The 22,500-nt window shown below is 42.5% G+C and overlaps 2 non-coding genes across 2 annotated transcripts; both read left to right on the plus strand.

The window, feature by feature from the left end:
• Window positions 1-18,930: 18,930 nt before the first annotated feature.
• On the plus strand, window positions 18,931-20,763 carry LOC145676773 (small subunit ribosomal RNA). The gene has a single exon (XR_014129465.1). It is a non-coding gene; the product is annotated as a small subunit ribosomal RNA (ribosomal RNA).
• An 891-nt stretch (window positions 20,764-21,654) lies between these two features.
• Window positions 21,655-21,806, plus strand: LOC145676785 (5.8S ribosomal RNA). The gene has a single exon (XR_014129472.1). It is a non-coding gene; the product is annotated as a 5.8S ribosomal RNA (ribosomal RNA).
• Window positions 21,807-22,500: the final 694 nt, after the last annotated feature.

Below are 22,500 nucleotides of genomic sequence, written 5' to 3' on the forward strand. Positions count from 1 at the left end.
AGTTTACCTTCTCGCTCCCGTTAAACTTAAGCGTGGACGGATTAGTTTACATGACGGTAACTGCGCCCTCCATCACCGCCATAATTTACCGTATGCTTTCTTTTCTTGATCTTCATTTGCTTTCAGTTATGTGCTGTTCTCTTTTTTTTTTTTTTTTTTTAATTTCCTTACTTTCGCTCACAGTTGTTGTGTAATTTCCAGACGATGTATATATATCCTCTTGAGAGTACAACAAGTGTCTTATCACACTTTTATGTTCTTTTTATTTATTTAATTCTCCCATTTGGAATATTCCATATGCTCATAATTGCTGTTTTTTTTTTTTTTTTTTCATTTGCTCATAATTGCCGACTTTACGTTTTCGCACTCGCTCGCACTTGCTGATCTTGACTTGTTTTCACATACATGAAAGTGTTAGCAAGTGGAACATGGGTCTCACGATAGACAGGGGTTTCTCTATATGACGGCAACTAAGCCATCCATCACCGACATGGTTTACCTTCTCGCTCCCGTTAAACTTAAGCGTGGACGGACTTGTTTACATGACGGTAACTGCGCCCTCCATCACCGCCACAATTTACTGTATGCTTTATTTTGTTGAACTTCATTAGGTTACACTTATGTGGTGATTTCGTTTTAAATTTGGTTGTTTTAGATCACAGTTGTGTGCTTTCTATCGACTCAAATTTCCAGACGATGTGTGTATCTTCTCGTGAGAGTACAACAAAGGTCTTATTTTCTTTTTAATTTTTACCACATATTTTTAAGTATGATAATGGTTTATTTATTTATTTATTTATTTATTTATTTTTGAACTTCACAGCCCTGTATTTCCATTTTGAATTTTTACCTACCTCGTCATTCATTTGCTGTGTTCTTCCCTTAGAAGTATTTAATTTTTATTAAATTATTTATTTATTTAATCTCGTTGAGAAAAATTCGTGTTCACAGAAAGAAATTATTCTTTCACTACCGAGGTGGCACACGCCAACACCGCGTTTTATCGGATTTCTGCCGTTCCTTCCCATATACTTTGCTGTTGCTATAGTGTGCACGAAGTCCCTTGAAATTTTAACCTATCTGCCACGATTATGCACCGGAGCAAAGAGATGCAATAAACCTATCTTTTCTTTCGGGGGGGGGGGGGGGAGTTGGGTTTGTGAGAAAAACCATGGATGAATTTTTATATATATTCCGTGTCACTGCGGTTAAATATATATTCTTTACATATTTCTTTACTTTGCCATGCTTTTCCTTACTTTTCAGTGCTTTGCCATGGTTTGGGTTGAAATTTCACTTTTGTAGTTAGAACAGTTTTGTTAAAAACGTGATTTGCAATAACAACAATTTCAAACATTAGCAAAAAGTAAAAATATTGGAATTTGCATTATTTCTGTATCAGCCACCTCGTGGCTAAGCCGTTAATATATGCGCTTCTGGCGTTAGGGATCCAAGTTTTATTCCGGCAAACAGCCTGGGTCGTTCGCCTCCCGTATTAAGCCAAATTTCAACTTTCTTGCACATATTTATTACTATTATTAGTATTATTATTAAAAATGAAATTAAATGAAATCTTCAAGATTTACGTCCCACAATTATGCTGGGATCAAGGTACACCTCATGTAGAAATTGCACTATTCTGGTTTGAATAGTTTCGTTAAAATAGTGGGAGAACGTAATTTACAAAAAAAAAAAAAAAAAAAAAAAAAAACATGACCACAAGTGTGAGCGAAATGTAAAAGTTTTCCAATTTACTTTCTTACTCTGTTATTGCTCACCCATTAGCACAGAATAGTATCTGGTTAAGTGACATTTATGTTGCTTTACTTCTTACCGCATTTTTTAAACCTTATAAATTGTGACGGCAAGTGTGAGCATTTTGACGGCACGTGTGAGCATTTTGACGGCAACTGTGAGCATGTTGACGGCAACTATGAGCCTTATCTGCGCAAATATGAGAGTACTAATATTATACATATTTCAATGCACAGTGTTTAGGTACAGGTAGGCTGGTAATGTCACTAATCTATCTTTCGTCAAGATAGTGGAAAAACAGAATCTGGGATGACCGTCATTCCGAATGTGAAGGAATAAACAACAGTGTTGTTGTTTGCTCTCTCCCTACATCATTGTTCATTAATTGAAGCTGGAATGGATATTAGTGATTTCTTTTCATTATTTCTATGTTTATCCCCCCCCCCCACACACACACACACTGCTCTAACGATTGTCTTATTTTTACGGTGCATGCCCACACATCTTCATTTCCAATAAACCTCGTTTTAGCCGGAAAATTTTCAACCCTCCGCTACATTTTGAACTGTAATAACTTTTTTAATTATTTATTATTATTATTATTATTATTATTATTATTATTATTTTTATCATTTTTGTAAATGTGAATATAAAAATTCCTAATAACCTACTGCGATATACTGTGTTTGCATATATTCCGTTTAGAAATATTACTATTCTAGTTTTATTGGTTTTTCTATTCGTAGTGGGAAGAAAATGATTTCAATTTCTCATCTATCCTTGCAGGTAGCGTTCAAAGCCCTTGACGGCCAGTGTGGTCTGTGCTTGCAGTAATATTTTCAACCTTCTGCACCAATTTGAAGTATATTTTCCTTCATAAAATTGGAGTTACTACAATTCTTTATATCAATTCCCGTGCACAGTATTTTCATACACTTTCTGTGCAAATTGCACTATTCTGGTTTGAATAATTTCCCAAAAATAGTGTAGAAACGTAATTTCAAACAAGCTTGACCACAAGGGTGAGCGAAATGTAATGGTATTCCAATTTACATTCTCACTCTCTTATAGTTCACCCATTGACGCAGAATAGTATATAGTTAAATAAATTTTATATTGTTTTCCTTTTTATCAATATTTTTCCTCGTCTCACCTTCCACCACAGTATCCACACATCTTTGCGGCAATCGAAACCTGTCTTCGCCGACAAAATTTTAACCCTCCGGTAAAAGAGAAACTGAATTTTCTCTGTTAGTAATTTGTATATACAAACTGTTTGTACGTTGTCGCATGTACTGTGTTTAAGTACGTCTTGTGTAGAACTTTCACTATTCTAGCTTCTACGGTCTCTTTACAATTGAGAAAGAACATGATTTTGTGTTCTCCTCTACACCTGCCGGCTGCGTTCGCAGTTTTCGACGGTCAGTGTGGCCTCTGTTTGCCGTCAAATGTTCAACCTTCTGTAACATTTTAAAGTTTTATATATATATGGCGATACAACAATTCTTTTTATGAACTTCCCTGTAAAGTATGTAGGTTCACGTCTTGCAGAAATTAAATTAATCGGGTACGAATAGTTTTCTTGCAATAGTACAAAAACTTAATTTGGAATAAAAATGACCACAAGTGTGAGCAAAATGTAAAATTCTTCTTATTTACTTTCTTACTCTATTATAGGTCGCCCATTGAAAGAGTAAACTATATGGTGAAATAAAATTTATGTTGTTTTTCTTTTTATCACTATTTTTCTTCTTTTCATTTTCCCTCACAATGTCCGCACATCTTGGCGGACAGCAAAGCCTGTCTTCGCGGACAAAATTTGCGGTGCTGCTTACAAAATGCCTACGTTTGAAAAGATATATCATGTCTCAATTGTACCTGTGAATTAACAACGATATGTTATTCGGTTCATCGACATTCACATTCCAACATATCTGTCATCAGTCACTTAGCTCATCCCTTAAGTACACGCATAAAAGAGGTCCTAATTTTCATGCTCGTTCACACGAATATTCAGTTTATTTCATATTACGGAATTCCATTGAACGCTCCTTTGTAAAAAAAAAAAAAAAAAAAAAAAAAAAAAAAAAAAAAAAACCTCCAGGTTTTGATTCCGCTGACAGCGTTCAATTTCAACTTTAGGCTGGATTTTGAGCTCTCATGGCGATAAGCGGTTAAAGTTTTCCATGGGAGATACGTGTTCAACTTTGGGCATATTGACGGCAACCATGAACCATTATGTTGCCACCTATGAGACTTAAGTCCGCAATTATGAACGAAAAGTCGGCAACTATGAGCGTTTTGACGGCAACTGTGAGCCCTGGGTCGGCAATTATGAACAAAAGTCGGCAACTATGAGCATCATGAAAGCGAGTGTGAGCACTTTGGAAGCACCTGTGAACATTCTGAAGTCAACTGTGAGTATTTTGAAGATAAGCATGAAAAATTATGTTTTCAATTGTGAGCCCTATATTCGCAAATATGAACGAAAAGTCGGCAACTATGAGCGTTTTGACGGCAACTGTGAGCCCTGGGTCGGCAATTATGAACAAAAGTCGGCAACTATGAGCATCGTGAAAGCGAGTGTGAGCACTTTGGAAGCACCTGTGAACATTCTGAAGCCAAATGCGAGTATTTTGAAGATAAACATGAAAAATTATGTTTTCAATTGTGAGCCCTATATTCGCAAATATGAACGAAAAGTCGGCAACTATGAGCATCATGAAAGCGAGTGTGAGCACTTTGGAAGCACCTGTGAACATTCTGAAGTCAACTGTGAGTATTTTGAAGATAAGCATGAAAAATTATGTTTTCAATTGTGAGCCCTATATTCGCAAATATGAACGAAAAGTCGGCAACTATGAGCGTTTTGACGGCAACTGTGAGCCATAGGTCGGCAATTATGAACAAATAGTCGGCAACTATGAGCACTTTATCGGTAAATGTGAGCATGCTGACGGCTTGAGTGAGGAATCTGACGGCAACTGTGAGCCTTTTGACAGCAACCATGAAACATTTAACTTACACTATCAACTGTATATTTCATATTATGAATGAAAGGTCGACAACTATGAGCCTTGTGAGAGCGAGTGTTAGCAATTTCAGGGTTAGTGTGAAAATTGTCAAGGCAACGGAGAGTATTTGGAAGGTAAACATAAACTACAATGTCGGCAACTTTGACCCCAATGTCCGCAATTATGAACGAAAAGTCGGCAACTATGAGCGTTTTGACGGCAAGTGTGAGCACCCTGAAAGTACGTGTGAACATTCTGAAGCCAACTGCTAGTATTTTCAAGATAAACATGAAAAATTATGTATTCAATTGTGAGCTCTATATCCGCAATTATGAACGAAAAGTCGACAACTATGAGCGTTTTGATGGCAACTGTGAGCCTTGGGTCGGCAATTATGAACAAAAAGTCGGCAACTATGAGCATCATGAAAGCGAGTGTGAGCACTTTGGAAGCACGTGTGAACATTGTGAAGCCAACTGCGAGTATTTTGAAGATAAGCATGAAAAATTATGTTTTCAACTATGAGCCCTATATCCGCAAATATGAACGAAAAGTCGGCAACTATGATCGTTTTGACGGCAAGTGTGAGGATTTTGACGGCTAGTGTGAACCTTCTCATGGTAACTGTGAGCTCTATGTCCGCAATTATGAACGAATTGTGGGCAACTATGAGCATTTTGACGGCTTGTGTGAGGATCCTCATGGCAACTTTGAGCATTTTGATCCGATGATTCCTTCCACCTACTTCGATAAAAAAAAAAAAAAAAATGTTTTCGTACATTCTCGGTAGAGATTTCTCTTCTCTAGTTTCACTAGTTTTCTTTCTGTTGAGAAGAAGAAAAAAGAAAAGAAAAAGAAAGAAAATGGAAAGAAAGAAAAAATGAAAGAAAAGAAAAAAAAAAGATATCAAATTATGTACTCTCACGGGCGGTGTTCACGTTAAGCGTGGGCTCTGTTTGCCGTCAAATTTTCAAATTTCTACAACAATTTAGAGTATCTTTTCTTGTAGAAAAGTGCAGATACAATAATTCCTTACACGTACTCGAACGCATAATATCCAGGTACACTTGTTGTAGAAATTGCACTTCTCAGTTTTGAATAGTTTCCTTATAGTAGTGCAAAAGCTTAGTTTCGAATAAAAATGACCTCAAGTGTGAGCGAAATATAAATTTACTCTAATTTACTTTCATGCTCTATTATTGTTCACCCATTGAAAGAGTAAAGTATATGATTAAATAAAATTTATGTTATTATTATTATTTTTTTTCGCTTATCACTATTTTTCTTCTTTCCACTTTTCCGCACAATGTCAACACATCTTCGTGCACAGCTACACCTCTCTTAGTCGAAAACTTTTCAAACCTTCGGTAAAAGACAAACAAAAGTTTAGTTTGGTTAGCTTGTGGCTTCGCCCACAAAGCCCCTCCTTTTGAAGGTATTTCGCCCTTGCACCTCTTATTCTCACAATTCTAGGGAATTTCAAGTTTACTTTACTATTTCAACTAATTAAAAGATAAGATTTTGGATCCCAAGAAAACGCCTATTTAAATAGCGTGGGGATTTCTTCATCCTCCTTTAGACCCCTTAAACATTAAAAATATTCACTTTTGGCAATTTTGCTGTAGCTTAGTCTGGAAAGCCTACAATTATGCTAAATTTCATCATTGCAATCCTACCACAATTAACCGAACATTTTGGCGTGCAGAAGACGTCCCATATAAATGACATGAGAAAGACTTTTCAATTCCCCATAAAACCACTCTAAAGTTGAAAATTTTTACTTTGTACTGATTTACTTAGGTAACGCTAATGAAAACGTACAAGAATACCGAATTTCTCGTTTGTGTTCCAATTACAAGTAACTAAACTTTGAGATTACAAGTCTAAATAAAGGCCCATTTAAATAACATGGGGAATTTCTTCATTTCCTCTTTAGACCTCTTAAAAGTTAAAAATATTCACTTTTGACAATTTTCCTGTTGGTTAGTCCCGACAATCTACAATCATGTCGAAATTAGTTATTGTAGCCCTACAGGAAGTGCCCAATAATTTTGGGATGTCAAAGGTGTTTCATAGAAATAACATGGGAAATTTTTTGAGTTCCGCATAAAACCACGCTAAACTTGGAAATATATATCCAACTAGGTAAGACTTAGGAAAACGTACAAGTATACGGAATTTCAAAGTTTTATTAAAAGTACCTAAAATTTCAGATTATAGGTCCGCAAAACCGTCCATTTAAATAACATGGGAAATATCTTCATCGCCCCTTTAGACCAACTAAACATTCGAAATATTCACTTTAGGAAATTTTCCTGTGACTTACTCCCGAAAGGCTACAGTTTCGTCAAATATGGCCATTATAACTCTACAGGAAGTGCCTCATAATTTGCGGGTGTGAAAGGCGTCGTATACGTAAAGCCTTCGTTGCTTTTTTTTTTTCTTACCACATTTAGTAATTTTATAAATTTTGAGGACATGTAAAAGAATTTTGACGGCAAGTGTGAGCAGTTTGACGGCTAGTGTTACAACGATAAAATACAATTCGCTGTAGCCTTGGTTCCTTATTTTCTTATAATACATACGAGCCACATCAAAATAACAATGTTTCCATTACGTGGTTTCTCTCCATTTATATATATATATATATATATATATATATGTATTATTTATCTGATTGCCTGCCAACTAGATATTGAAAACCTTATTATTTTATGACATATGAATATCTTTTTTTTTTGTATATTTGATAATTCTATATTTTTAACTAACTTCTTCTTCGAAATTAACCTATGTTAGTACATATAAAGAAATACTCATTGCCCAAGTACCGCTGTAGCGTGAACCATCTGACGGCAAGTGTGAGCCCATGTCCAAAATTATGAACGAAAAGTCGGCAACTATGAGCGTGTTCACGGCAACTGTGAGGCCTTGGCCGGCAATTATGAACAAAAAGTCGGCAACTATGAGCATCATGAGAACTAGTGTGAGCACTTTGAAAGCACGTGTGAACATTCTGAAGCAAACTGCGAGTATTTTCAAGATAAGCATGAAGAATTATGTTTTCAATTGTGAGCCCCATAACTGCAATTATCAACAAAAAGTCGGCAACTATGAACGAAAAGTCGGCAACTATGAGCAGCGTGAAAGCCAGTGTGAGCACCTTGAAAGCACATGTGAACTTTCTGGAGCAAACTGCGAGTATTTTCAAGATAAGCATGAAGAATTATGTTTTCAATTGTGAGCCCCATATCCGCAATTATGAACGAAAACTAGGCAACTATGAGCGTTTTGAATGCAACTGTGAGGCCTTGGTCGGCAATTATGAACGAATGGTCGGCAACTATGAGCACTTTTTTTTTTTTAATGTGAACATTCTGACGGCTTGCGTGAGGAATCTGACGGAAACTGTGAGGCTTTCGACAACAACCATGAACCATTTAACTTACACTATCAGCAGTATGTTAGATATTATGAATGAAAAGTCGGCAACTATGAGCATCGTGGAAACGAGTGTGAGCATTTTGAAAGTACGTGTGAAGATTCTGAAGGCAACTGTAAGTATTTTGAAGATGGGCACGAACGAATATGTAGGCAAATATGAGCCCTTTGTCCGCAATTATGAACGAAAAGTCGGCAACTATGAACGTTTTGACGGCAACTGTGAGGCCTTGGTCGGCAATTATGAACGAATAGTCGGCAACTATGAGCACTTTTTTTTTAATGTGAGAATTCTCACGTTTTGCGTGAGCATTGTGACAGAAACTGTGAGGCTTTTGACACCAACCGTGAACCATTTAAGTTACACTATCAGCAGTATGTTAGATATTATGAATGAAAAGTCGGCAACTATGAGCATCGTGGAAGCGAGTGTGAGCATTTTTAAAGTACGCGTGAACATTCTGAAGGCAGCTGTGTGTATTCTGAGGATGAGCATGAAACATTATGTAGGAAACTATGAGCCCTTTGTCCGCAATTATGAACAAAAAGTCGGCAACTATGAGCGTTTTGACGGCAACTGTGAGGCGTTGGTCGGCAATTATAAACATGTAGTCGGCAACTATGAGCGTTTTGACAGCAACTGTGAGGCCTTGGTCGGCAATTATGAACGAATGGTCGGCAACTATGAGCACATTTTTTTTTTCTAATGTGAGGATTATCACGGCTTGTCTGAAGAATCTGGCCGCAACTGTGAGACTTTTCACAGCAACTGTGAACCATTTAACTTACACTATCAGCATTATGAATGAAAAGTCGGCAACTAAGAGCATTGTGTAAGAGAGTGTGAGCATTTTGAAACTACGTGTGAACATTCTGAAGGCAACTGTGAGTATTTTTAGGATGAGCACGAATCAGTATGTGGGCAACTATGAGCCCTTTGTCCGCAATTATGAACGAAATGTCGGCAACTATGAGCGTTTTGACGGCAACTGTGAGGAGTTGGTCGGCAATTATGAGCAAATAGTCGGCAACTATGAGCACTTTTTTTTTTTTTGAATGTGAGCATTCTGACGGCTTGTGTCAAGAATCTGACCGCAACTATGAGACTTTTGACAGCAACCATCAACCATGTAACTTACACTATCAGCATTATGAATAAAAAGTCGGCAACTATGACCATCGTGGGAGCGAGTGTGAGCTTTTTGAAAGTACGTGTGAACATTCTGAAGGCAACTGTGAGTATTTTGAAGATAAGCACGAAACATTATGTAGGCAACTATGAGCCCTTTGTACGCAATTATGAACGAAAAGTCGGCAACTATGAGCGTTTTGACGGCAACTGTGAGGAGTTGGTCGGCAATTATGAGCAAATAGTCGGCAACTATGAGCACTTTTTTTTTTTGAATGTGAGCATTCTGACGGCTTGTGTCAAGAATCTGACCGCAACTATGAGACTTTTCACAGCAACTGTGAACCATTTAACTTACACTATCAGCATTATGAATGAAAAGTCGGCAACTAAGAGCATTGTGTAAGAGAGTGTGAGCATTTTGAAACTACGTGTGAACATTCTGAAGGCAACTGTGAGTATTTTTAGGATGAGCACGAATCAGTATGTGGGCAACTAAGAGCCCTTTGTCCGCAATTATGAACGAAAAGTCGGCAACTATGAGCGTTTTGACGGCAACTGTGAGGCCTTGGTCGGCAATTATGAACGAATAGTCGGCAACTATGAGCACTTTTTTTTTAATGTGAGAATTCTTACGTTTTGCGTGAGCATTGTGACAGAAATTGTGAGGCTTCTGACACCAACCATGAACCACTTAAGTTACACAATCAGCAGTATGTTAGATATTATGAATGAAAAGTCGGCAACTATGAGCATCGTGGAAGCGAATGTGAGCATTTTGAAACTACGTGTGAACATTCTGAAGGCAACTATGAGTATTTTGAAAATGAGCTGGAACCATTAAGTAGGCAACTATGAGCCCTTTGTACGCAATTATGAAGGAAAAGTCGGCAACTATGAACGTTTTGACGGCAACTGTGAGGCCTTGGTCGGCAATTATGAACGAAAAGTCGGCAACTATGAGCGTTTTGACGGCAACTGTGAGGCTTTGGTCGGCAATTATGAACGAATAGTCGGCAACTATGAGCGTTTTGACGGCAACTGTGAGGCCTTGGTCGGCAATTATGAACGAATGGTCGGCAACTATGAGCGTTTTGACGGCAACTGTGAGGCCTTGGTCGGCAATTATGAACGAAAAGTCGCCAACTATGAGCGTTTTGATGGCAACTGTGAGGCCTTGGTCGGCAATTATGAACGAATGGTCGGCAACTATGAGCACTTTTTTTCTTAATGTGAGCATTCTGACGGCTTATGCAAATAATGTGACGGGAACTGTGAGCCTTTTGATAGCAACCATGATCCATTTAACTTACACTATCAGCAGTATGTTAGATATTATGAATGAAAAGTCGGCAACTATGAGCATCGTGGAAGCGAATGTGAGCATTTTGAAACTACGTGTGAACATTCTGAAGGCAACTATGAGTATTTTGAAGATGAGCTGGGACCATTAAGTAGGCAACTATGAGCCCTTTGTACGCAATTATGAACGAAAAGTCGGCAACTATGAGCGTTTTGACGGCAACAGTGAGAAGTTGGTCGGCAATTATGAGCAAATAGTCGGCAACTATGAGCCCTTTTTTTTTTTTTTTTGAATGTGAGCATTCTGACGGCTTGTGTCAAGAATCTGACCGCAACTATGAGACTTTTGACAGCAACCATCAACCATGTAACTTACACTATCAGCATTATGAATAAAAAGTCGGCAACTATGACCATCGTGGGAGCGAGTGTGAGCTTTTTGAAAGTACGTGTGAACATTCTGAAGGCAACTGTGAGTATTTTGAAGATAAGCACGAAACATTATGTAGGCAACTATGAGCCCTTTGTACGCAATTATGAACGAAAAGTCGGCAACTATGAGCGTTTTGACGGCAACTGTGAGGAGTTGGTCGGCAATTATGAGCAAATAGTCGGCAACTATGAGCACTTTTTTTTTTTTGAATGTGAGCATTCTGACGGCTTGTGTCAAGAATCTGACCGCAACTATGAGACTTTTGACAGCAACCATCAACCATTTAACTTACACTATCAGCAATATGTTAGATATTATGAATGAAAAGTCAGCAACTATGAGCATCATGGAAGCGAGTGTGCGCATTTTGAAATTACGTTTGAACATTCTGAAGGCAACTGTGAGTATTTTGAAGATGAGCACGAACCATTATGTAGGCAACTATGAGCCCTTTGTACGCAATTATGAACAAAAAGTCGGCAACTATGAGCGTTTTGACGGCAACTGTGAGGCCTTGGTCGGCAATTATGAACGAATGGTCGGCAACTATGAGCACTTTTTTTCTTAATGTGAGCATTCTGACGGCTTGTGCAAATAATGTGACGGGAACTGTGAGCCTTTTGATAGCAACCATGATCCATTTAACTTACACTATCAGCAGTATGTTAGATATTATGAATGAAAAGTCGGCAACTATGAGCATCGTGGAAGCGAATGTGAGCATTTTGAAACTACGTGTGAACATTCTGAAGGCAACTATGAGTATTTTGAAGATGAGCTGGAACCATTAAGTAGGCAACTGTGAGCCCTTTGTACGCAATTATGAAGGAAAAGTCGGCAACTATGAACGTTTTGACGGCAACTGTGAGGCCTTGGTCGGCAATTATGAACGAATAGTCGGCAACTATGAACGTTTTGACGGCAACTGTGAGGCTTTCGTCGGCAATTATGAACGAAAAGTCGGCAACTATGAGCGTTTTGACGGCAACTGTGAGGCTTTGGTCGGCAATTATGAACGAATAGTCGGCAACTATGAGCGTTTTGACGGCAACTGTGAGGCCTTGGTCGGCAATTATGAACGAATGGTCGGCAACTATGAGCGTTTTGACGGCAACTGTGAGGCCTTGGTCGGCAATTATGAACGAAAAGTCGCCAACTATGAGCGTTTTGATGGCAACTGTGAGGCCTTGGTCGGCAATTATGAACGAATGGTCGGCAACTATGAGCACTTTTTTTCTTAATGTGAGCATTCTGACGGCTTGTGCAAATAATGTGACGGGAACTGTGAGCCTTTTGATAGCAACCATGATCCATTTAACTTACACTATCAGCAGTATGTTAGATATTATGAATGAAAAGTCGGCAACTATGAGCATCGTGGAAGCGAATGTGAGCATTTTGAAACTACGTGTGAACATTCTGAAGGCAACTATGAGTATTTTGAAGATGAGCTGGAACCATTAATTAGGCAACTATGAGCCCTTTGTACGAAATTATGAAGGAAAAGTCGGCAACTATGAACGTTTTGACGGCAACTGTGAGGCCTTCGTCGGCAATTATGAACGAAAAATCGGCAACTATGAGCGTTTTGACGGCAACTGTGAGGCCTTGGTCGGCAACTATGAGCACTCTTTTTTTAAAATTTGAGCATTATGACGGCTTGTGTGAAAAATCTGACCGCAACTGTGAGACTTTTGACAGCAACCATGAACCATTTAACTTACATTATCAGTATTATGAATTAAAAGTCGGCAACTATGAGCATCGTGTAAGCGAGTGTGAGCATTTTGAAAGTACGTGTGAACATTCTGAAGGCAACTGTGATTATTTTGAAGATGAGCACGAACGAGTATGTGATTAACTATGAGCCCATTGTCCGCAATTATCAACGAAAAGTCGGCAACTATGAGCGTTTTGACGGCAACTGTGAGGCCTATGTCCGCAATTATGAACAAATAGTCGGCAACTATGAGCGCTTTGACGGCAAGTGTGAGCATTGTGACGCCTTTTGTGACGATTCTGACGGCAACTGTGAGCCATTAGTCGGGAACTATAAACTTTTATGTCGGGGACTATGAATGAAAAGTCGGCAACTATGAGCGTTTTGACGGCAACTGTGAGGCATTGGTCGGCAATTATGAGCGAGTAGTCGGCAACTATGAGCGTTTTGACGGCAACTGTGAGGCCTTAGTCGGCAATTATGAACGAATAGTCGGCAACTGTGAGGCCTTGGTCGGCAATTATGAACGAATGGTCGCCAACTATGAGCACTTTTTTTCTTAATGTGAGCATTCTGACGGCTTGTGCAAATAATGTGACGGCAACTGTGAGCCTTTTGATAGCAACCATGAACCATTTAACTTACACTATCAGGAGTATGTTAGATATTATGAATGAAAAGTCGGCAACTATGAGCATCGTGGAAGCGAATGTGAGCATTTTGAAACTACGTGTGAACATTCTGAAGGCAATTATGAGTATTTTGAAGATGAGCTGGAACCATTAAGTAGGCAACTATGAGCCCTTTGTACGCAATTATGAACGAAAAGTCGGCAACTATGAGCGTTTTGACGGCAACTGTGAGGCATTGGTCGGCAATTATGAACGAATAGTCGGCAACTATGAACGTTTCGACGGCAATTGTGAGGCCTTGGTCGGCAATTATGAACGAAAAGTCGGCAACTATGAGCGTTTTGACGGCAACTGTGAGGCCTTGGTCGGCAACTATGAGCACTTTTTTTTTAATGTGAGCATTATGACGGCTTTTGTGAAAAATCTGACCGCAACTGTGAAACTTTTGAGAGCAACCATGAACCCTTTAACTTACATTATCAGCATTATGAATTAAAAGTCGGCAACTATGAGCATCGTGTAAGCGAGTGTGAGCATTTTGAAATTACGTGTGAACAGTCTGAAGGCAACTGTGTTTATTTTGAAGATGAGCACGAACCAGTATGTGATTAACTATGAGCCCATTGTCCGGAATTATCAACGAAAATTCGGCAACTATGAGCGTTTTGACGGCAACTGTGAGGCCTATGTCCGCAATTATGAACACATAGTCGGCAACTATGAGCGCTTTGACGGCAAGTGTGAGCATTGTGACGCCTTTTGTGACGATTCTGACGGCAACTGTGAGCCATTAGTCGGGAACTATAAACTTTTATGTCGGGGACTATGAATGAAAAGTCGGCAACTATGAGCACTCTGACGGCAAGTGTGAGCAATTTGACGTCTACTGTGAGGATTCTGACGGCAACTGTGAGCTATTTGAGTGGAACTATTAAGCATTGTGTGTGCAACTTTGAACGCTCTGAGGGGTTTCCTGAACATGTTGACAGCATGTATGAACCACATTTCGGGAACAGTGGGCAATCTGACGGGAACTGTGAACATTGTTGTTGGCGACTTTTCACCCAGCATAACGTTAGAATATGACGGCAACCGTGGCTTCGTTTGCCGTCATTTTTGACATTCTGTGATTTTTCGTGACTGGTGTGCAATCGAGAGGAATCGCTACATTATAGGGATTAGGGTACAGAAGCAGCCCCGTTTACACTTTGTTAAGTCCTGGCTTGAAATTGTTCTATGAGGTTGTAATTAACATGAGTTTGACCTAATTCATGTTTTTGGATTGTTCTTTACATTAATTTTGTAACCCGAGCGCGAAAAGCAGCCCTTTTCGTAGAGAACTTTTTACCCAGCATAACCTTTGAGTATGGCGGCAACTGTGGCTTCGTTTGCCGTCATTTTTGAGATTCCGTGATTTTCGTGACTGGTGTCCGATCGAGAGGAATCTCATCACTATAGGAGGTATGGTAGTGGGCAATCCTGCTATATACTTAGGTTAGGTTAGGCTGGCTTATACTTTCAATTTGTTCCCAGAAGTTAGGAGAGTGTAAAAGTTGTTAAGTTTTGAGTGTCGTATTCTGTAACGGTTTATATATATACTGGATGTCAAATCACGTTTTCCCACCCTTGCGTGGGATGTATACGGCAACCGTGGCTGCATTCGCCGTCATGGTCAAAACGAGGCTGCGCAACGCCGGCAATTTCAAGACAGGTGTAGTATCGAGAGGAATCTCTACACTATAGGAGGTAGGGTAGTGAACAAGCCTTCTATATAAACATTCCCTTTAAATTGTTCACGGAGGTTGGAGAGACCGCTAATGGTATTGCTTTCTAAATGAGGCTTACTTTTTTCTCTCCGCGGCCTAGTCTGTCGAGAAATCTTGACTTCTGGCCACAGACAGAAAGCTAGTCTTCGCAGGAGGCGGAAATGGCTAAATTGGGAAGGGAAGCCACAGGCTGGTTGGTTTCTTTATGGGAGTCTAAACGCACTATCGCTGTTGATGTTGGTTAATTTTGAAGGCGGACTAATATCGGCGGATGGTAGTGTAGGCTCAAAAGGAATTTTATCAGCCGCAGGCAAGAACCCTGGGATGCTATTCACGGGCGTCCTAGCCGGTCAAGGTGTAGAGGAGGTTGCAAACCCTGTTGCTGCCTGGGAGGAATGCTTCATAGAAATGTGCGTCCATGGGCGGACCTATGAAAGGGCATGCAGTGCGGGTTTGCCAGCACGCCTAATGTTGTCCAAAGACTTCCTCGTATTTTGACAAAGAATGTCAGAAACCTTGGTCGGACGGCTGTTTCTAAGAGGGCACGTGGCGATGGGGAATGTGTGAGGTAGGCTCTCATACGGAAGTACCTGTCGTTTACGGGAAGGAGACAATCCTTCTTAACCCGAGGCCTAGCCTGTCGATCACGCCTTCGGGCAATTGACTTCTGGCCGATGCCGCTTTGTGCGGTTGCTGAATGCGAAGAATACTTGAACGGAAGCTACTGTCACACCCAGAGGACACGAGTAAGACTTATATCACTGGAGCAGGAGCCTAAATGTGCTTTTGTGGGTAGCCATACGGCCAGTTCTAACGTGTGCGAGGCCCCACGAGAGTAGGCTTATTCTGGTGGATGAGAAGTCTTTTAATATTTGCTCTGTCGGGTGAACGGAAGCCACAGTCATCCGTAGGACACGAGTAGACTTATTTCACTGGAGCAGGAGTCTAAATGTGCTTTTGTGGGCAACCTTACGGCCAGTTCTAACGGGAGCCAGGCCCCACAAGAGTAGGCTTATTCCGGTGGAGAAGGAGTCTTTAAAATTTGCTGTGTCGGGTGAACGGCTATATTTGAACGGAAGCCACAGTCATCCGTAGGACACGAGTAGACTTATTTCACTGGAGCAGGAGTCTAAATGTGCTTTTGTGGGCAACCTTACGGCCAGTTCTAACGGGAGCCAGGCCCCACAAGAGTAGGCTTATTCCGGTGGAGAAGGAGTCTTTAAAATTTGCTGTGTCGGGTGAACGGCTATATTTGAACGGAAGCCACAGTCATCCGTAGGACACGAGTAGACTTATTTCACTGGAGCAGGAGTCTAAATGTGCTTTTGTGGGCAACCTTACGGCCAGTTCTAACGGGAGCCAGGCCCCACAAGAGTAGGCTTATTCCGGTGGAGAAGGAGTCTTTAAAATTTGCTGTGTCGGGTGAACGGCTATATTTGAACGGAAGCCATAGTCATCCGTAGGACACGAGTAGACTTATTTCACTGGAGCAGGAGTCTAAATGTGCTTTTGTGGGCAACCTTACGGCCAGTTCTAACGGGAGCCAGGCCCCACAAGAGTAGGCTTATTCCGGTGGAGAAGGAGTCTTTAAAATTTGCTGTGTCGGGTGAACGGCTATATTTGAACGGAAGCCACAGTCATCCGTAGGACACGAGTAGACTTATTTCACTGGAGCAGGAGTCTAAATGTGCTTTTGTGGGCAACCTTACGGCCAGTTCTAACGGGAGCCAGGCCCCACAAGAGTAGGCTTATTCCGGTGGAGAAGGAGTCTTTAAAATTTGCTGTGTCGGGTGAACGGCTATATTTGAACGGAAGCCATAGTCATCCGTAGGACACGAGTAGACTTATTTCACTGGAGCAGGAGTCTAAATGTGCTTTTGTGGGCAACCTTACGGCCAGTTCTAACGGGAGCCAGGCCCCACAAGAGTAGGCTTATTCCGGTGGAGAAGGAGTCTTTAAAATTTGCTGTGTCGGGTGACCGGCCATGAAACCTTTGTGAGGACTTGTCTCCTCGTTTCCACAGCATTTCCGCGCCTGTAAGTTGCGGAAGGTAGCATGCTATGCTTGAAGAACTGTCATCCGTTTAAGGACAGGAGTAGACTAATTCCATTGAGGCAGGAGTCTAATATGCTTTTGTGCACAGCCATACGGCCAGTCCTAACGGGAGCAAGGCTCGCAAAAGTAGGCTTTATTTCAATGGACCAGAAGTCTTTAATATTGCTCTGTCGGGATTGTCAGTTCAAACGGGAGCAGTTTCTGCACGCTACAAACCGCTGACGAGATCTTTCTCGTGTCAATGTGATTCCCTAGCCTGGGCCGGCGCAAGGCTGGCTGGCGAACAAGGTAATTGGGCCTCTGGGTTTCATACACACGAGGTGTCTCAGATGCGTTTAGGGTGAACAGGAATAATCCGTGCAATTCTCTAGCCTGGGCCGGCGCAAGGCTGGCTGGCGAACAAGGTAATTGGGCCTCTGAGTTTTGCATTTCGGAGTTTCCTTAATTCCGGGAGGAGCCACAAAGAAGAGTCCTGAGAGTTTCTCGTGTCCATGCAATTCTCTAGCCTGGGCCGGCGCAAGGCTGGCTGGCGAACAAGGTAATTGGGCCTCTGAGTTTTGTACACACGAGTGGTCTTAGGATCCTTCGGGCTCAACAGGGATTGTTGGAGAAAGTCTCTAGCCTGGGCCGGCGCAAGGCTGGCTGGCGAACAAGGTAATTGGGCCTCTGAGTCTTTATTCCCAGTTTCCTTAGTTCCCGGGTTAGGTTCACCTGTTAAATCGGAGGAGTCCGATTTATGTGTAAAGATAATGCCAGAGTGAAGGGAGCCAGATTTCACTTGAAGGAGCAAGAGCCAGTGTGGTTAAGAAGTGAGCCGTTTTGTACTCTTAAGGAGGGATGCCGATTGACTTTGAACGGGCTGTCCTCGCTTTAGAGTTTGGGCCAGTTGACGGGAGCTTACTTGTCCTTCTTGAGAATGAGGCCAGATAGCATGTCCTTTCTAGCTTACAAAGGCTTATGCGGAGCATTGTTTTTTGTAAGTGACTTTTTATTCTCCATGTGGCATTTAAGTACCGATTTTCCTTAAGTTAAGGACGGTATAGACTCATCGCCAGTTTGAGCGTGTATCACTTGTCGAACGGAAGCCACTGTCATCCAAGGACACTAGTAGACTTATATTTCACTGGAGCAGGAGTCTAAATGTGCTTTTGTGGGTACCCTTACGGCCAGTTCTAACGGGAGCCAGGCCCCACAAAAGTAGGCTTATTCCGGTGGAAAAAGGAGTCTTTAAAATTTGCTGTGTCGGGTGAACGGCTATATGTAAACGGAAGCCACAGTCATCCGTAGGACATGAGTAGACTTATTTCGCTGGAGGAGGAGTCTAAATGTGCTTTTGTGGGTACCCTTACGGCCAGTTCTAACGGGAGCCAGGCCCCACAAAGGTAGGCTTATTCTGGCGGAAGAGGAGTCTTTAAAATTGCTCTGTCGGATGTACCGGCAACGTGTGGAAGGAAGCTGTTGTAACCCAAGGATACAAGTAGGCTTGTTCCATTGGATTGGGAGTCTAATATGCTCTTGGCGGCTGTCACACGGCCAGTATTAACGGGAGCTAGTCACCGCAAGAGTAGGCTTATTCCAGCGGAACAGAAGTCTAAAATGCTTGGTCGGGTGTAGCTTTCCTATCCTTTGTTAGAACGCTGTGTTGGTTGTGTCCAACACTTTCCGGCTTTTTAGTCGGTCAATTCCCTGGTTGATCCTGCCAGTAGTCATATGCTTGTCTCAAAGATTAAGCCATGCATGTCTCAGTGCAAGCCAAAACAAGGTGAAACCGCGAATGGCTCATTAAATCAGTTATGGTTCCTTAGATCGTACCTATCCTACTTGGATAACTGTGGTAATTCTAGAGCTAATACATGCAACTAGAATCCCGCCCAGCAATGGAAGGGATGCTTTTATTAGATTAAAACCAATCGGTCGGTTCGTCCGTCCGAAACCTTGGTGACTCTGAATAACTTTGGGCTGATCGCACGGTCTCTGTACCGGCGACGCATCTTTCAAATGTCTGCCTTATCAACTGTCGATGGTAGGTTCTGCGCCTACCATGGTTGTTACGGGTAACGGGGAATCAGGGTTCGATTCCGGAGAGGGAGCCTGAGAAACGGCTACCACATCCAAGGAAGGCAGCAGGCGCGCAAATTACCCACTCCCGGCACGGGGAGGTAGTGACGAAAAATAACGATACGGGACTCATCCGAGGCCCCGTAATCGGAATGAATACACTTTAAATCCTTTAATGAGAATCTATCGGAGGGCAAGTCTGGTGCCAGCCGCCGCGGTAATTCCAGCTCCGATAGCGTATATTAAAGTTGTTGCGGTTAAAAAGCTCGTAGTTGGATCTGGGTCTCGGACGATCGGTTCGCCGCCCGGCGTTTAACTGATCGTTCCGGACGTCCTGCCGGTTTTTCCTTTCTCGGTGCTCTTCATTGAGTGTCTTGATTGGCCGGCACGTTTACTTTGAACAAATTAGAGTGCTCAAAGCAGGCCGTGTCGCCTGAATGTTCGGTGCATGGAATAATGGAATAGGACCTCGGTTCTATTTTGTTGGTTTTCGGAACTCGAGGTAATGATTAATAGGGACAGACGGGGGCATTAGTATTGCGACGTTAGAGGTGAAATTCTTGGATCGTCGCAAGACTAACCGATGCGAAAGCATTTGCCAAGAATGTTTTCATTAATCAAGAACGAAAGTTAGAGGTTCGAAGGCGATCAGATACCGCCCTAGTTCTAACCATAAACGATGCCAGCCAGCAATCCGCCGAAGTTCCTCCAATGACTCGGCGGGCGGCTTCCGGGAAACCAAAGCTTTTGGGTTCCGGGGGAAGTATGGTTGCAAAGCTGAAACTTAAAGGAATTGACGGAAGGGCACCACCAGGAGTGGGGCCTGCGGCTTAATTTGACTCAACACGGGAAACCTCACCAGGCCCGGACACTGGAAGGATTGACAGATTGAGAGCTCTTTCTTGATTCAGTGGGTGGTGGTGCATGGCCGTTCTTAGTTGGTGGAGCGATTTGTCTGGTTAATTCCGATAACGAACGAGACTCTAGCCTGCTAACTAGGCGTTGGAATCTTTCCTTCCAACGTTCATGTCTTCTTAGAGGGACAGGCTGCCTCTAGCAGCACGAGATTGAGCAATAACAGGTCTGTGATGCCCTTAGATGTTCTGGGCCGCACGCGCGCCACACTGAAGGAATCAACGTGTCTTCCCTGACCGAAAGGTCCGGGTAACCCGCTGAACCTCCTTCGTGCTAGGGATTGGGGCTTGCAATTATGTCCCATAAACGAGGAATTCCCAGTAAGCGCAAGTCATAAGCTTGCGTTGATTACGTCCCTGCCCTTTGTACACACCGCCCGTCGCTACTACCGATTGAATGATTTAGTGAGGCCTTCGGACTGATACCCGGCACCTCCGTCTTGCGGTGGTACCGACGTGTCGGAAAGATGGCCAAACTTGATCATTTAGAGGAAGTAAAAGTCGTAACAAGGTTTCCGTATGTGAACCTGCGGAAGGATCATTATCAATTCATCACCACTGCGGTGGTTGATGTCAAAAGTTTCTTATTAGTGTGTCGTATCAGTTAGATTGACACCGTTGAACGGGAGCCACTGATCTTGACAGGCGAAGGAGAGAAAGGTGAGCCGTGTCTTCCCTTTAGTTGGGAAGCGAGCAGCAAGAACGGGAGCCACTGTCATCGGCGAGGGTAGCGTAGGCTACCTGTTGACACAGGCCGTGTGTCATCAAAGGATTGGAGTAGACTTATTTCGGTGGAAAAGAAGTCTTGAAAAGACTCCAAGAGAGTAAGACTTATTCCATCGGAGCAGGAGTCTTAAATGCTCAGTCAGATGACATGATAAACCAGTTCCGACGTCCAAGGGCTCAAGTAAGCTTATTCCGTTTGAAAAGAAGTCTTGAAAAGACTCCAAGAGAGTAAGACTTATTCCATCGGAGCAGGAGCGTTTAAAATGCTTGTGTCGGATGTCGAGTGCTGGGGTAGAACGGAAGCTTGTCCTCCAAGGACTCGAGTAGGCTGTGACTGCTTTGTGGGAGAAGTCTTGAAAAGGCTCCGAGGAGCAAGGCTTACACGTTAGTAGCACAAGAAGCCTTTAATACGCTCGGGTCGGGCGACTAGAGCTAGAATTCGCTGCTTTGTAGGCCAGTATCCTTTTCTGTTCAAGATGGCCTTCAATGAAAAACTGGTAGCCATGATTTTTGGCTACAAACTCATGGGCAGCCTAAGATTATTCCTTGTGATGCAGGGAAAGGCTTTCGAATGAACACGCCCAGCTTTGTGGTGAGTGACCGCAGCTGACGGGGCCAAACAGGAGGCAGGGCGGCCCCCGATGCGGTTTGTTTACCGAACTTTAATTTCTTGCACGGCATACGTGAAATGCTGTTGTAGAATTTTTACAACCCTGAACGGTGGATCACTTGGCTCGTGGGTCGATGAAGAACGCAGCTAGCTGCGCGAAAGAGTGTGAACTGCAGGACACACGAACATCGACGTTTCGAACGCACATTGCGACCCAGGATCTCTTCTGGGTCACACCTGTCTGAGGGTCGGTAACTTTATCCTGGCGGTGGAAGTTTTTCGGATGACCCCACGGCCTCTCGCTACTTCGGTAGTGATGCTGTGGCCATGTGCAAGGGGCCTGGCAAGGGGTCTCGCGCAAGGCTTGACTTTCTTGTTGGTAACCTCTTGTGACCATGGGTCCGGGGAATGGAAACTGTGTGTTCTTGGGCTTCCGCGACAGCGGTCGTCTTAAATGAGCAGCAAAGGCTGGTGGTTTACATCCGCCTGTTGAGGCAGTTTTTGTCTCGACAAAAGTTCCTAAGTGAATTGGGGAACTTGGTCCTTGGATTTCATCCTTGCCAAACCCCTTTCGATGGGAACGAGACTGTCTTGTGTCCATGCAATTCTCTAGCCTGGGCCGGCGCAAGGCTGGCTGGCGAACAAGGTAATTGGGCCTCTGAGTTTTGTACACATGAGATTAGTCTCTCTCGAAGCATTCAGGGCGAACGAGGGTTTTTGGAGTTCAATTCTCTAGCCTGGGCCGGCGCAAGGCTGGCTGGCGAACAAGGTAATTGGGCCTCTGAGTCTTGGTATTCCAATTTTCCTCTATTCCTGGATAAGCTTCAGTACGAGGTGCCCGGCAAGGGGTCAGGGGGTGACCCCTGACTAACCTTGGCGGTCTACATCTTGTAAATTGAAAAGTCCTGTTGTGCGCGAGCCTTCAGGCGCGCTGTGTTTTTGGCG

Source organism: Thermobia domestica, unplaced genomic scaffold (genome assembly GCF_964235325.1).
Source record: "Thermobia domestica unplaced genomic scaffold, izTheDome1.hap1.1 HAP1_SCAFFOLD_367, whole genome shotgun sequence".
Lineage (NCBI taxonomy): Eukaryota > Metazoa > Arthropoda > Insecta > Zygentoma > Lepismatidae > Thermobia > Thermobia domestica.